Source organism: Myotis brandtii, unplaced genomic scaffold (assembly GCF_000412655.1).
Source record: "Myotis brandtii unplaced genomic scaffold, ASM41265v1 scaffold84, whole genome shotgun sequence".
NCBI classification, from domain to species: domain Eukaryota; kingdom Metazoa; phylum Chordata; class Mammalia; order Chiroptera; family Vespertilionidae; genus Myotis; species Myotis brandtii.
This window is the reverse complement of record NW_005371410.1, coordinates 4034187-4042026: the sequence shown is the minus strand read 5'-3', so window position 1 is coordinate 4042026 and position 7840 is coordinate 4034187. Positions and strand designations below refer to the sequence as shown.

Here is a 7840-nt window from a genome sequence, read left to right as displayed (position 1 = left end):
GGGCTGCCAGAGGGATGTCTGATTGCCAGCTTAGGCCCAATCCCCCAGGGAACAGGCCTAAGCCAGCAGGTGGTCATCCCCCGAGGGGTCCCAGACTGCGAGAGGGCACAGGCCGGGCTGAGGGAACCCCCTCCCCGAGGGCACAAATTTTTGTGCACCGGGCCTCTAGTACAGAATATAAACTTCATTCTGAAGAATCTCTCTAGGAATAACTATATACATCCTGCCTTATATCTCAAAGATATATACTAATTTCCCTTGACATTCATATATACTACATGTCATTTTATAATCATGGTCCCAGGTGTAACAAAAAGTAGCCATTGTTTTCTCTAGATTTTCATTGTAACCTATCCTGTTTCATTTATTCATTCAAATAGCTAATATTTATCGAGTACTTGTTATGCACTAAGCAAGCTATTTTACGGGCTTTACATGTATGAATTTATTTAATTCTCAAAGCATTTCTATGAAGTAGATACCATTATTATCCTCATTTTGCAGATAAGAAAACTGAGACACAAAGACTAAATAACTAGTTTAAATTCAGACAGGTAAAAAGTGACAAATGCGAACTTTGGTGGTTTACCTCCAATTCTTCTGGTCTTCCATGCTTTCATTCATCAGAAGATTTTAATTGAGGGGCCATGGAGTATGCACTGCTCTCCTAGATGTCATGAAAAAAAAAATGTATGCACAATCCTCATCTGAGGGGGGCTATAAACTAGTTAATAAAGACAATCATATATTTACCTTGGTATGATGCTTTATAATGTATAAAAGTATGTTCACAAACCCATGAATATTAACTCTAAGGAAATGCTGCAGAAGATGGTGTAAGCTAGTCCTATATAATAAAAGTCTAATATGCAAATTGACCAAACTACAGAACGACCAGTCACTATGACACACACTGACTACCAGGGGGCAGATGCTCAATGCAGGAGCTGCCCTCTTGTGGTCAGTGTGCTCCCACAGGGGGAGTGCCACTCAACCAGAAGCCAACAGAAGGCTGGCACTAAGGACACCTCGGGGGATGTCCGCTAAGGGGTCCTAGACTGCGAGAGGGTGCAGACCAGGCCGAGAGACGCCCCCACCCCAGCACGAATGTTGTGCACTGGGCCTCTAGTATGTTAATAAAATACCACATTAGTGGTATAGACAGTAATTTAATAATACAGCTAGGCAAAAGAAAAGATGGCTATGGACTAGAGTGGGCAGATGTAATTCAATGAAGGTGGTGGGTTTTGAGCTGGGCCTGGCCAGTGGGAAGTATTTTGGCCAGCAGGGAGGAAGTGAAGAAGGTGGCACTCTGGCAGGGGGATGGAGACATTTTTCTAGAGCCAACAAAGAGACCTGGCCAGAAATAACTCAAGGCAGGTGAGGGAGTTACGGTAAATAAGGTTGGAAAAGTAGGTGGGGACAGACTTTTGAGACCTTTTATGTTATAGAAATGTTAGACTACAAGGGCAAGTAAGTGGTAATTGTTAACAACCCAGCACATTCCTCGGAGCTTATTTAGTTGCTACACATCACTATTGCATTTGCAGGAAAACTATTAGACTTGAAAATACTATTAGACTTGTTAAAGGTTCTGCAATTGTATAAGTCTTCTATTGATTAACAGACCTTTAGTAATGCTTATGAAGGAAGTTTTTAAAAATTAATTTATTTTTAAATTGAATTTATTGGGTTAACATTGGTTCACAAAACCATACAAGTTTCAAGTGTACAACTCAATAAAACATCATCTGTACACAGCATCATTCCCCCAGCCTCCCAAGCAAGGTCTCTTTCCACCCCCAATCCTCCCTGCCTCTTTTGCCCACCTCCCCCTACCCCTCACCCTCCTTTTCCTCTGGCTATCACCACACTGTTGTCTATGTGTTATGCATATATGTTTTGTGGTGTTTTTTTGTTTTGTTTTGTTTTGTTTTTGCTTAATCCCTTCACCTTCTTTCATCCAGTCCCCCAACCACCCTCCCCTCTGATGGCTGTCAGTCTGTTCCATGTATCCATGTCTCTGTTTCTATTTTGTTTGTTAATTTATTTCATTCATTAGATTCTGAATATAAGTGAAATCAGATGATACTTGTCTTTCTCTGACTGCCTTATTTCACTTAGCATAATAATCTTCAGGTTCATCCATGCTGTTACAAAAGGTAAGATTTCCTTTTTTTTTTTTTTTGTCTGCTGAGTGATATTCCATTGTGTAAATGCACCACAGCTTTTTTATCCACTCATCTACTGATGGGTACTTAGGCTGTTTTGAGATCTTGACTATTGTAAATAATGCTGCAATGAACATAGGGGTGCATATATTCTTTTGAATTAGTGTTTCGGGTTTCTTAGGATGTATTCCCAGAAGTGGGATCGTGGGTCAAAAGGCAGTTCCATTTTCAATTTTTGTTTTCTGGTCGAGTTTGGTGGTGCCCCAGAAGCAAATGCCACCAGATCTTGGAATCACCTATGGGGCGATTCATATTTAATACTTTGAGGAAACTCCATACTGTTTTCCACAGTAGCTGCACCAATCTACATTTCCATCAACAGTGCACATCCTCGCCAACACTTGTTGATTTATTGATGACAGCCATTCTGACTGGTGTCAGGTGATATCTCATTGTGGTTTTGCTTATGAAAGAAGTTTACTGAAAAATTCAGAGCTATTTGATTTATGTATCTATACCAATATGGTTTCATAATGCTTTCTTTTGCATAATTTGTGATGCTTTCATGCTAATGTGTCTTTGTGCATTTTAAAATTCTCCTGTGCACATATGTATTAGGCCTTTATCATTCTGCCTCCCCTCCTTAGTGAAGGTAACTGCTAATAGTAAAAGTTATTAACACAGGAGTAATATATATAAATTATATGTACTAGTATATAATTTTTAAAAGGTTTAGTCTCCATGACAACAAGATAACCAGTCAATTCAATCACCTGTGTGAAAAATAATTAGTAAAAGTTGTTGCCTGGAGTCATTTAGAAATCACTGGATCAACAATTAGTGAAGTGATTCAAGCAGAAATATACATTAGTTGGCAATATTGCAGAAAAACCACTAACTTTCTAAAAGATTGGGTGGCCAGCCTTTAAAGCAATGGTTCCAAATGTGGTTTGTTGAGACACCTTATGATATGCAGTTTCCTTCTTTTTCTCCTTCATCCCTCTCCTCAAGTATTTTAGGAGATGTACTTACTGTTTAAATGCTTTTTGATTTGAGAATTTTACTCTAAAGTGGTAACACTCTGGGTGTTCAAAATTATGACCTGGAAGCCTTTGGGGAAGCAGGAAATAATTTCATTTTATTACCACCCATATATAATGGAAATGTGTCAAAGCATAAAACCTTTGGGACTTGATTCCATTTACTGACAGAGTCTAGTTGTACTAAACAATTTGTATTGGAATTTCCTCACCTTTAAGAGTGGGAAGCATAGAAAAGGAAGTGAGATGGATTCTGAAAACTTGGTTCAAAGCTACCAATTGTAAGAACAATAGTTGACATGTACCAGGCACATATGAGTTAACACTGTTGGAAAGAGAAAAGGGGAAAATGACCTGTCTGAGATCAATAAATAGATTTTTCAAGTTTAGCCTTAAAAAAAAAACCACACTGATTATACTGAGAAGGGTTCAACTTCCATCTGGGCAAAGGTTACAGAGTTCTGAAAAAGAGTGAAATAGAAAACAGTTATATTTTTACTAAAAAATAGGAAACAAGAACACAGACAAATCAGAAATGAAATTTTCAGAAACAACAACAAACAGAGCTGCAAATTCAAACTCAATAAATGAAAGCGTAAATTATTTTGACACTATCTTATTTCTTTGGCTTATTTGTCTTCTTTTTATTGACATGAATGTGGGAATGAGAAATCAAAAACAACAGAAGAGAGGTATGAAATGAAGGATGAATAAAGAAAATAAAAAACTAGAGCACTTATTTTCTCAGTTCTGTCTCCTACACTTTACTTACACATTTTAATATTTCCTTCTAAGACTATATGTCCTGAATATATACCATTTAATACATATCCGTTTTTACTTTCTCATTAAATAAAATATACATTTTTAGAAGATTTAAGACTAGGGTTGCCAGATAAAATTCAGGATGGTCAGTATATTTGACTTCCAGATAAGCAATGAACACTGTTTTAGTATAAACATGTCCCAAATATTACATGGGACATACTTATACTAAAAAATCATTTGTTGTTTATCTGAAATTCAACTTTAACTGGGCATCCTGTATTTTTATTTGCTGAATCTGGTAGACCTTGAAAAGAACCACTAGTCTTAACAGAGATGGATCTTCCTGTGTCTAATTTAGTTTATTAATATAAAATGTTTATTTAAATGTGTTATTGAAGTACATCATGCATACAAAATAGTACACTTATCATGAGTGTATAGTTCATTGTATTTTCACATAATGAACACAGTCATATAACCAGCACCCAGGATATTAACTCAGTTTGAAAAGTATGGTTCCGATTTTCTATCAAACATTTTAAAATCATGTGATTATACATGGAAAGAAAAATTATTGTAAGGATACATGCCATAGTATTAATAATGAGAGGTCAGAGTTTAAGTGATTCTTATTTCCTTCTTTATAGTTTTCTATATTGTATACATTGTCTGTAATAACCACTTAAGACTTTTTAAGTGAGGAAACATTCTTTTTTATGTTTTTATTGATTTTTTAGAGAGAGAAGAAGGGCGAGGGAGAGAGAAAAACATCAACAAGAGAGAAACATTCATCGAGCCTGCAACCCTAGCATGTGCCATGACCGGAATCAAACCAGCAACCTCTTAGTGCATGGGACCACATTCAACCAACTGAGCCACATCGACCGGGGAAGGAAAACATTCTTAAAACAAAACTGTTTCTTTTGGCAAAATCAGCTCAATAGTGATCTTTACTCAAGGCCTTCTGGTGTGAAGTCATGGAGAGTAGTCATATCCTATGGAAGGCTTTCAAGGGACATGCCCAGATCACACTTCGCCTCAGAGAAAAGTGAGCTTCAAACTCATTAAATAACCTGGGAGGTGGGTTACGAAGAGTCCTGAGCAGATGTTAGAATGTTGAAGCTGGCAGGGACTTCAAGCTTCTCGAATCTAACCCCTCAGCTGGTAGAAACTGAGGCTGGAGAGATTACCCATGGAAAGTTGGTTAACTGGGACACCCTTACTGAAAATGGCATTAGCCTTAGGGAGGATAAATGAGCAGGAAATTTCACAAGTCATTTAAAATTTAGCCACAGAATATCATGGCAATAACAAGAAAATATTTGAACAAATGTTTATCTTCTTGTGGCCATAAAAGTCTACTGGGAGAAATCCCTATAAATGTATTGCAGCAAAGATTTATGCATATAACTTGGGAGAATTCAAAATGAGTAATGACAGAGAAGAATTATACACAGACGATGACGTGCACACGTAGTCAGTCCTCTTTCCAGGCTACGCCCACCAACAGGGCTGGGTTACATTCAGTGTTTCCCTGTTGGTGCCAGTTGAGGTAACTCAGGGTTCTTAGACTTGCAGTCTCCTCTGGACTTCCTGAGGGAAGGGTAAATTGAAAAACTAAGAGTTTGTCACTCGGCCCCACCCTCTCAAGACATCATGATGAAACACAGGGTGGTGGAGAGGCTGGCAATTTCTAAGCAACATGTTTTTTCAGAGCTTGACCTTTGCAATGGCTACTCCCAGGAACAGGGCCAATCAGTGAGTCCTGCCCATAGAGCAGCCACTCCTAGCAGCTCCCCATCCCAGCTGGGCATCTTATCTCTTGCTGATCCCATGGTTTTCTGGCCTCTGACTCACTGATGATGTACTACCTCTAGAGGGCAGTTCAGAGCACAGCTCTTACTGACTCACAGATTTTTAAAGAAACTATTTGAAATGTCCTGGATTGCATTAGCAAAACAAACCTATAGACTTTCAGATAATGTCACAATTTTAGCTGCCTTCTCAAGGATTTGCAGGACTCTAGCAGTCCTGTGTACAGACCAAATATGTACCCAAGTATTTAAACTGAAAGGAACTATGTGATAAGAGTTGCTAGAATTATAACATGCCCCCCCCCCCAAAAAAACAAAACAAAAAACAACCCAGAGGATTCAAAGGGAAGGTTGATTCCAGCTGAGATAGTGAACAAAGATGGGCTCATTTAGGAAGGGAGGCTGTGGGAGAGAAATACTCAGGCAGAGGAAAATGTCTGAATAAAAGTTTGGAGCTGTGAAAGAATCATAGCACAGCAACATGAGAAGTTCTGTTTTCTAGAAAGAGGTGTCCTGTAGCCAAGCAAGGACTGAGAAAAGAACCATATTTTATCAAATCTTTGATGTCATGATCGCCATCAATAATAAGATGCACTCGGATTTCAGAGATATTTTAAATGTTCTTTTTATTTTTAAAAATATATTTTAGAATTGATAAACACAGTTAGCTGGGGTCACATTATAGAAGGTCTTGAAAATCAGATAAGAAGGGTATATGGTAAGCAATGGGGAGCCTTTTTGAGCAGGGGTGTAATAGTATGTTTAAGATGACTGCTCTAGTTGCTGTGGTGAGGCCAAGGTAGGATACATTGTGCTAGAGCTACTGCATTAGTACAGGACCAAGGGAATAAGAGAGGTGGCAGCTGGAATGAAAAGAGCCAGACGCAAGAGTTATTTCCAAGGAAAAATCAACCACACAAACATGGGGTGTGAGAGAGGAAAGATGAATTCCAGATGAATAATGAAGAAGGACATGGTATGCCTTTCATATTTTATTTCCAACTTTTTATGTTTTCTTGTTTGCATATTTTTCCTTTCCTGATTTTTGCTAGATGGTAAAATTTTTATTATTCCTTTTCTCTCCTATCTAGTGCTTTGATTCCCGTCTTTAATATTGCTAATGGTTGTCCTTACATATTTAACCCTACATTTTTATATTAACACTAGGGGCCTGGTGCACGAAATTCGTGCACGGGGCGGGGGGGTCCGTCAGCCAAGCTTGCCCCCTCTCACATACTGGGAGCCCTCAGGGGATGTCCTACTGACGGCTTAGGCCTGATCCCTGCTCCCCTTGGGGAGCGGGCCTAAGCCGCAATCTGTCCTCCCTTTGTGGGAGGTGACCAGGCTGATCAGGGGAAGGCACCAGCCCCATCACCCCACTGCCAGTCACTGCAGCCACCAAGGTGTTTTCATCAACACGGACTGCAGTCCCTTCACCATGAAAAAATGACAACTTTCTTTAGGCATTTTTAAGATGTGTCTTTCATAGGATATGACATTTCTTTTTTTATTTTATCTTTTATCCTCATCTGAGGATATGTTTCCATTGATTTTTAGAGAATGTGGAAGAGAAAGAGAAAGACAGAGAGAAACATCAAAGTGAGAGGAACAATTTGATTGGTTGCCTCCTGCATGAGCCCTGACCTGGGCCCCGGCCAGGGAGGAGTCTGCAACCTAGGTACATGCTCTTGGTCAGAATTGAACCCAGACCCTGCGGTCGGCAGGCCAAGGCATTATCCACTGAGCCAAACCGGCTAGGGCAGGATATGACATTTCTTAGCCCTCCAGCAGCGGACCTTCTTTTTTTCTCCAGGAGTGAGATGGAAAAACCCTAGATCACCTTTATGGATTCTTATTACCCAAGTTACTAAGAATATTACCAGTGGCATACAGGGAGCTTAGCCAATGAGTGGTCAGAAAAGGTATTTCCTCTGTAGTTCACACCGATCACCGGCTCGGCCTCTGCCCAGGCCTAAAGCCACTGGCTGAGGCTTTAGGCCTGGGCAGGTGACCTCGAGACACTCCAATAGCCAGCTCCCCCCCCCCC

General features: G+C 39.6%; 1 long non-coding RNA gene across 1 annotated transcript in view; it reads right to left on the bottom strand.

The window, feature by feature from the left end:
- Positions 1 to 4829: 4829 nt before the first annotated feature.
- The window catches only part of LOC102252667, a 25978-nt gene continuing 22967 nt past the window's right edge, over positions 4830 to 7840 (bottom strand). The window contains exon 3 of the long non-coding RNA XR_314618.2: positions 4830 to 5572. This is a non-coding gene — a long non-coding RNA (uncharacterized LOC102252667). The remainder of the gene's footprint in view (positions 5573 to 7840) is intronic.